At 54.6% G+C, this 6,522-nt stretch overlaps 1 pseudogene; it reads right to left on the bottom strand.

Moving 5' to 3' along the window:
* Positions 1–3,604: 3,604 nt before the first annotated feature.
* LOC140671504 (U2 spliceosomal RNA) lies at positions 3,605–3,783 on the bottom strand (annotated as a pseudogene).
* Positions 3,784–6,522: the final 2,739 nt, after the last annotated feature.

Here is a 6,522-nt window from a genome sequence, read left to right as displayed (position 1 = left end):
CGTTGATCCCCCGGGATGCGACGATCGCGGCGAGCCCCGCTGGAACGCTCGCAACGGACCGAACACTGGTCCGCTCCAGCACCACCGAGCACGGTCGAATCACTCTCTCAAAGTCATTTATGTTCGCCGGCGTTATCGGCGAGACGGGCGACTGCCGCAGCCCCGCCGCCGCCGGGCTGACACCCTGCACGGAGTCGTCGCTCCGCCGACGCCTCGCTCTTCTTCCCAGGCTCGTCCTCCATCCCTCTGGGTCTCCCTCCTCCCCCGATGTCCTTGGGGATGCTCCTCGGTGCACCTCGTCCGGCGTCCTCATGTCCCGGCGCATCCGCACGTCGACCTCACACGGTGACACCTCCAGGATGGTCGGGAGGGGGGAGGGACGGAGCGGCGTGCTCCTTCTCCCCGCGGTGTACCCCGTGGACATTACGGGGGACCCGCATGTAGTGGTTGTCACCGTGTTGGTCGACAACGTGGCGGGCATCGACGTCGCGGGCATCTCCGGAGTTGGTGGAGGTTGAGGAGACACCGCGCCGCACACGCAGATGGTCGGCGATGCGGCGGGGCTCCTCTGGGAGGGCGGGGTCCCGCGCTGCAGGGGCGACGTCCTCGCCGGCCCCTGTGCCCTCCCTGTGCTCCGCGACGTCGATAGCGCGGCGCTCAGATTCCGCACCGCGGTGCCGGCGGAGATGGTCGTCGTCGGCCGCGCCTCCGGGTTCCTCCTGGTAGACGTCGTCCTACCCAGAGGCGCCCGCGGTGCCGCCCTGGCCGATGACCTGGCCAGGGGCCTCGTCTCCCGCGCGGTCTTCTCGACCGACACGCTGGACGCCCGAGTCCTGCTCCTCGTCGTGGGTCCTGCCTGGATGGTGGTTGGCGGTGTTTTCTCGGGCGTCCTCCTCCGTGTGCCCCCCCCGCCGCCGAAGGATGGTGAAAAATCGGCGGCGGCTCCCGGTGACCTCCTGGGGGGCACGCGTATCGGTCTGGCAGCGCCGCTCTTCTCGAGAGGCACGCTCATCGATCTTCGACTCCTGGACGACCCCGCCGTGCTGGTGGTGGTCGGCGGGGTCACGGAGGGCCTCCTGGTGGTCGCCGGCCCTCCCCCCGATGACGTAGGAGTCGGAATTCGCGCCTCTCTGGACGCGGGAGACGGACGCTTCCTATTGGTTGCGCCGCGCTGTGCTGTGGATCCGCCTTGAGGTTGCGGATGCGCCTTAATCGCGCCGACGACGGCCGCGCGTGGCGCGGCGCTCGCGGTGCACGTAATGGCGGCCGTCCTTCCCGTCAATGTTGGTGTGCGCGTGGTGTTTGCGGCGGCCGACGACGATGGTGGGTTTGTCGTCGGCCCCGCTGCAGTGACGGCCGCGTAGGAGGGAGATCTCCTCGTTGGCGCCGATGTGGCTGGTGGTGTTGCCCGCGTTGTAATTCCCGCTGTTGTCTGTGCAGGTGTCGGCGCCGATGCGGAGAACGAGAGCCTGGGTTGCTGCGAGGACGACGCTCGGCTTCGCGACGGTGCTCCAGCGGCAGACGTCGACGGCGGGGCAGCGCCCATCGCCCTTGGACGCGCACCCGAAGAAGATGGCCCGCCGGCAGCACTACTAGTGCGTGCGCCATCCGCGTCGCGACCCGCCGCAGCGGGGACACCGTGACTTTTTTCAAAGTGTATCTTAACAGATTTAAGGGGATATCTCCCTTGCCCCATGTACTCGCACATGGAGCATTTGTATGTCACGGTGTCCCCCGCATGATATTTCTTTTGGTGCTTGATTAAGTGCGGCGGGTCGCTAAATTCGCCGCGTGACTTCGCGACGCCGTCAGCGGTCATCCAGCAGCGCGGGCAATGCACCCGGGCGGGTACTGGATACTCGATGACGACGACGCGGGCGTCCTGTGACATTTTAGCTTTAAGGTTAGAACAAATAGGTAGGAACAAATATATATATATGTAGGCAGAGTTGTGCAAGACTCGTGTGTATGTGTGAACGGCTGTGTGTATGTTATGTGCAAATAGTTTTAAATAAATAATTATAAATAGTTGGATGCAAGAATGTGTATATACAATTAATGTATCGCTGCAGGTGAATGTATGTCAGTATGTATGAGTGAGTAGTTTGTAGAAGTATGTGAGTGGATATGTGAATCGTTATGTGTGAACAGTCCAGCGATGAATAGATATAAGTAGAAATAATTAAAAGTGTGGTTAATTATAAAGAAAATTAGACAATGTTACTATTTAGGTACAGCTGCGAGTGGCTGAATATGAATGTCTATGCGTATAAAGTTTAATAACAGATATGTAGAAGAATGTATGCAAGTCAATATGTATGTGCCACTCAGCGATGAATGTATGATTATGTGAAGGCTGTCAGAAATATGTACAATTATAAGAAATTAGTTAAGAGTATATGTACCTTTAGGAATCAATGTAGATCAATGTATATACCACCAGCATCAAAATTGAGATAAATAAGTGAGATATGATTGAACATACACACAGCGTTGAGTCTATCGATGAGAATTTGTAGGGCTGAAGTATCTATGACAGTCGTAGTTGAAATAAATAAATAGAATAAATAAAAATATATAAATAACTGTATATATAGTATTAATTGATAGGTATAAGTATAAAAGAATAAGAATATAATAGTGAATATGTCAATGTGAGAGTATGTATATATGACCAAGTTGCAGCGAAGACTAGAGCGATGACTAGATTTGTGTGAATTAATACATATATATGTACAAATTGGAATGAAATAAATAAATGATTATAAATGAATGAGTATATGCAATTCAGAAATAAATATAAATAAATAAATAAATATAATTATGTATATACAATTGAGAAAATAAATAATTATAGAAATATATGTACATATAGTGAGACAAAAGATAAGAAAAGATAGCTGCAAGTTAATATATATACAATTGAGAATAATAATAAATAAACAGATAAATAGATAGTTATTAACTAGATATATATATATATACAAATTAATTTTTAATTATAAAATAAAATAAGGGAGTAGGATTAATAAAAAACTGTCACAGGTAACATATAAGGGCATACATATATTTATTCAATAAAAGCGTCAATGTCACATGCGCGGCGTGCGACAATAACAATGTCAACGCTGTGACACGTGGAGGCAGCGCGCGGCGGGCCGGATGACAGGTCCGCTAATTGTACAAATGACTTTAATTTAATTAATACTATTAATTAATAGACGCGCACTGCACCCACGTGCCACTGAACTGTCACAACACCGCGCAATTACCTTAACAGGACGCCCGTCAAACGCAGACGACGCACACTCGCTCGCAAAGGGCAATCCCGCTGTTTTTTAATAAATAAATAAATTAATTATGCGGATCGCCTCTCGGCCGGACACTCGCGACGCACTCACACTCCCGGGTTAAAAAAGACTTATCAATTAATAAAAATTACTCCGGCTAAGCCCCCCGAGCTAAGTCTTTCCGCGAGAAAAAGGCGCGATCGCCCGGGGATTCAGAACACGCTAATTAGTGAAACCGGGCGCGCGGCCACGGGTCAGGGCCTAATAAGCCTGTAAATAAAGATGTTAACTAACTAATTATTATGTTTTAATTGGCTTATTAGGCCGCTCCTGACGGTACTGCAATGTCAGGTCGACCCGCGGCAGAGTCGGAGCAAGCTCCGGTCACCCGCCCGGTTCCAAAAATCAGTTTAATATTCTGAATCCCCTATGGGGATTGTATCAGATATTAAGCTGATAAGAACAGATAAAAACCACTTTATTTTCAATTAATGTTCCCCGGGAGGGCGAACCCCCCCGGGGTAGATAGGTACAATATCAAAGCGGCTCTAGCCGCGCGCAGACTTAAATAATATATGGGCGGGGGACAATAACCCCCCCCGCCAGTGGGCAACACTATGATTATGCGATGGGGGAGGGCCCGCCTCCCCCAGAGCGCGAGTATATATAAATATTATATTAATATTGCCCCGGTTCGCAGGCCGGGGCAATTCGTATAATACATATCACAGCATTTCGCTCCCGGGCCTATCACAGTCGCAAGTCAAAAGATAAAAAGGCCCGGGAGCGCGCACGCGGTTTAAAAAAAATTATTAAAAAAGAAATTAGTCAATTACGACTCATTCACACTCGCTTAAAATACAATATTATTATACGCGACATTCACTCTCGGAACATATAGGCCCACAGCATGCAATAGCAAGCAAAAATAAAAAAAATAAAAATATAAGATAAAAGATAATTGGGGGCAGGACAGATACGCAATAATTTACGCGACATTCACACTCGGAATACACATCGTACTAAAATAAATAAAATAAATAGAAATAAGAATAAATATATATAAAATAAATAAGTAAAATAAATAATAGAACTAGGCGACACCGCCGTTTCTGTCGGCGGGCCAACGCCGGCGAACCGCTCGGGGAGGTGTCGCGAGCACCCCATCACCGGAGGGACGGGAAGGAGCGGCGTACTGGCGCACGCCGGACACGTGTTCCACGTAAACGTCCCGCGACCAGCGAATGGTATCCGAGACAACGAGGCGGCGCAGCATAGAGGCGTACGCACTGCCAATATGCAACGTCCGCAGCACCGCCTCGTTGGCCGGATCCCACGAGCCGAGGGAGCCGACGACGAAGGCCGTCACGACGACACGGTACCCTTCGCGCTGGAGCGCCTCCGCCAAGGGCGAGTACTTGGCAATTTTCCTCGCCCTGGCCTCCTCAAACGACCTCCAGCGGTTTTCGAAGGGCACCGTGACGTCGCAAATGACGACACACTTGGAGGGCTCGTGCCTGATCACGAGATCAGGTCGTAGCCCCCCAAGTTCCCCGTCGACCCCCTCGACCCGCTGGTTTACCCGTTTTTCACCGGGCATACGGCAAGCCTTTCGGAGCCTGTGCAGCACGGCGTCGTGCCTCAGCTGAATGGCGGCAGAATGGACCCCACAGTGGTTGATAACGTGGGGAAGGGTCTCGGCCGCCAACCCGCATCGCCGACATCTACGGTCCGCCTCCCCCCAGCGACGAGCGCCGTTTAGGGGGAGGACGTCCAGGCGCGCGCGGTGTATAAAGCGCCAGTCGGCGAAGCGGGTGAAGCTGCCGCCGCGGACGAAGTGATTGCTCCCCCCGGCCCGCGACGACACCTCGAACACCTTCCCCTGGTCCGGTTTGGCCAAGAGCGTTGACGCGTAAAATGCCGCCACCGCTGAGCGCAGACGGGTCACCACCTGGGCACGAGCACCAGGTGGGACTTTTACCGTGTCCCCTACGGGCGTACCCCTGCACTCCACGACCAACTCCTCGGTCGGCCCGCTCCATCGCCACCGAAGAGACAACCTTTCGGACTGCCTCCGGGCGGCGTTCCGCGCCCTCGACCACAGGGAGCGCTCCCCTCCGTCGCGAAGCCTCCCCTCGAGCGAGCCCGAGAGGAAGGCAGCTAAATCTTCGCCCGATGGCGGGCCCCCAATACGCCTGGCCACAACTCCCCGCAGAGACGCCCACGCGAGCCCCCTGACCGTCTCGTCGCCAGCCGTAAGCATACGGAAGGCGTGCGCGACGGACAGGACGTCCGCGAGGTCAGACATCGGAAGTAGCCCACAACCCCCCCGTTTGGGAGGGAGGTAGACCACCTCCGCGCTGGCCCTCTGCGGGAGGTTGAGCCAGTCCTTGGCAGCCCGCCGGATCTCTAAATCTACGGTTTTGAGGGGGCGTTTCTCCACTGCGGCTCCCCGTAGCAGAAAGTCGACGCGCAGCAGGATGTTGGTGGCCAAGGTCTCTATTTTCTGCCACGGGGCGAGGAGAGCGCGGTCAACCGCCCGAAGATCCCCCAGGAGGCCTCCGATGGTGACATATGGAGTCTGGTCGACCGAGAAGCCGGTCGGGACTCCGAGATGAAAGTAAGGCTCGCCGTCTGCCAGGTGACGAACGGGCTGCCCCTGGATCTCGAAGGTCGTCGGTAGGACCCTGCCGACCACTCCTGCACCGATGTGCAGGGTGGCGCATTTCGCAGGGTTGAACCGCAACCCCACCGACGATGCTTCGAGCTCCGCGACGGCGAGAAGCCGCCGCATTCCCTCGGGCGTTTCAGCGACAAGGGCTATGTCGTCCGCGTACGCGAAGGTGTTAAAGCGATAGCCCAGTAGATCGAACCCCGCATCGACATCGGTGACTGCGCGCAGTACCGAGTCGATAGCGAGGTCAAATACTACCGGGCTAAGCGGACACCCCTGTCGCACGCCCGAGCGAATCGGGACAGGCGCGGTGTAGCCCTCGGCAGTTCGCACCCGCGTGGAGCACCCGTCATACATGGAGTTCCATATATTGACGAGGCCCCCCGGCACGCCGGAGCGAATGAGCGCGCGGCGGATCGTCGCATGCGGGATCGAGCCAAACGCGTTGGAAAGATCCAGCCATGCGACGACCGCCTGCCGCCGAGTCCGCCGGGCATCAGTCAGGATTTCCTGCAGGACGAAGTTATGCTCGTAGCACCCCTCGTCCCTTAGGAATCC

The sequence above is a fragment of the Anoplolepis gracilipes genome, chromosome 11 (assembly GCF_047496725.1).
Source record: "Anoplolepis gracilipes chromosome 11, ASM4749672v1, whole genome shotgun sequence".
NCBI classification, from domain to species: Eukaryota; Metazoa; Arthropoda; class Insecta; order Hymenoptera; family Formicidae; genus Anoplolepis; species Anoplolepis gracilipes.
The sequence above is the reverse complement of the archived record's forward strand: the minus strand, read 5'-3'. Positions and strand labels throughout refer to the sequence as shown.